This window comes from Montipora capricornis, chromosome 10, assembly GCF_036669925.1.
Source record: "Montipora capricornis isolate CH-2021 chromosome 10, ASM3666992v2, whole genome shotgun sequence".
Classification (NCBI taxonomy): domain Eukaryota; kingdom Metazoa; phylum Cnidaria; class Anthozoa; order Scleractinia; family Acroporidae; genus Montipora; species Montipora capricornis.
Genome location: NC_090892.1, coordinates 16247415 through 16248625, shown reverse-complemented (window position 1 = coordinate 16248625; position 1211 = coordinate 16247415). Strand labels below are relative to the sequence as shown.

The 1211-nt window shown below is 37.6% G+C and overlaps 1 long non-coding RNA gene across 1 annotated transcript in view; it reads left to right on the top strand.

Annotated features, from left to right (window-relative positions):
• The window catches only part of LOC138019384 (uncharacterized), a 7013-nt gene extending 6116 nt beyond the window's left edge, over positions 1-897 (top strand). Inside the window, exon 3 of the long non-coding RNA XR_011126147.1 lies at positions 1-897. This exon is cut by the window's left edge and continues 595 nt beyond it. This is a non-coding gene — a long non-coding RNA (uncharacterized lncRNA).
• The last annotated feature ends 314 nt before the right edge of the window (positions 898-1211 follow it).

Below are 1211 nucleotides of genomic sequence, written 5' to 3'. Positions count from 1 at the left end.
TGTGAGGTCGCTGATGAAACTTCACTTTCTGCATTCTGAAGACATATATTCCAACTTTTGAAAAGGGGAAATGATATTTACCTAAGCTGATTAGATTTTCTCAGCGCGATAAATAAGGGCATGTCTGTTGCTAAATGTCTTTCCTATTCAAGAAACGCGGACTGTATATTAAGGTAAGGTAGCGGGTCTTCAAGCCCTTCCATCAAATACCCGAAGAACAGCAGAAGTCAGTCCCCCCGTGTGGAAAATGTTTTAGTCGACTTACGTTCCCACAAGACGACTAATTCAATGACGACTGAACTTATGTAAACATCGCCGAGTTTGTTGACATTTAATCTTTGCCATGGTTTAAGTGTTGCACGATTCACCATGGTGTTTGGAAAATTCTTTGCCTTTTTTAGGAACCAAAAACAAAAGCTACTGCATCTACAAGTGTTTTAAGTGATAGAACGGATCACGAAACATGCACCTTTGGGATAATCTTCTTGATTAAGGTATTCAATAAGGCTATTTGTAGGGCTTCACCGTGGTGAACCGATAGTTCTTTAAGTCTATGGTAGTATAATTACTTTACTTTAGAACACGGTGGTGAATCGTTGAGTTTCAACGCTAAGAAGGTCGACTGGTCTTTACAACAAATGATCTCTTAATAATGTAATTTTCTACAAAGTTAGCTTATTTTTGTTCATAGAACTGTTCAGATTATAGAAAAAGAAGGAAAAAGGTCCAGTGTTTTTTTGACACCTTTGTGTAGTTATTTGAGATATAAAGGACTAAGAGGCAATGTACTTCACTATTTTTTCTCAGGAGCTCCAAGAGAAATAATATCACAAGGAATAGGGAATCAATTTAATACAATGACCGGAAAAAGTCATTCTGCTATGTAAAAATCGCTAAACGTCGTCTTGATGGCCATCGGAGCAATTTTCACCCCCTTTTGTTTGAAATATGCAACACCACCCCTCTCCCCTTATTTTTAGCGTTTTGTGCGATAGTTATTATTGTCTCTGAAAGTTTACATTTTGCGAGAAGAAATCTCACGCAGATATCCACAGAATGGAAATAGTGGTATTTCTTTAATATTTTTATACGCTTCTCCTCATTTCTAATCAACATATCAATTCGTTTCGGCATAGAGCGTATGAAATTGTTCACAGTTACGTTACCCGTCCACGCCCTTCAGACGCAAAGACAATACTCGTCACAAATCG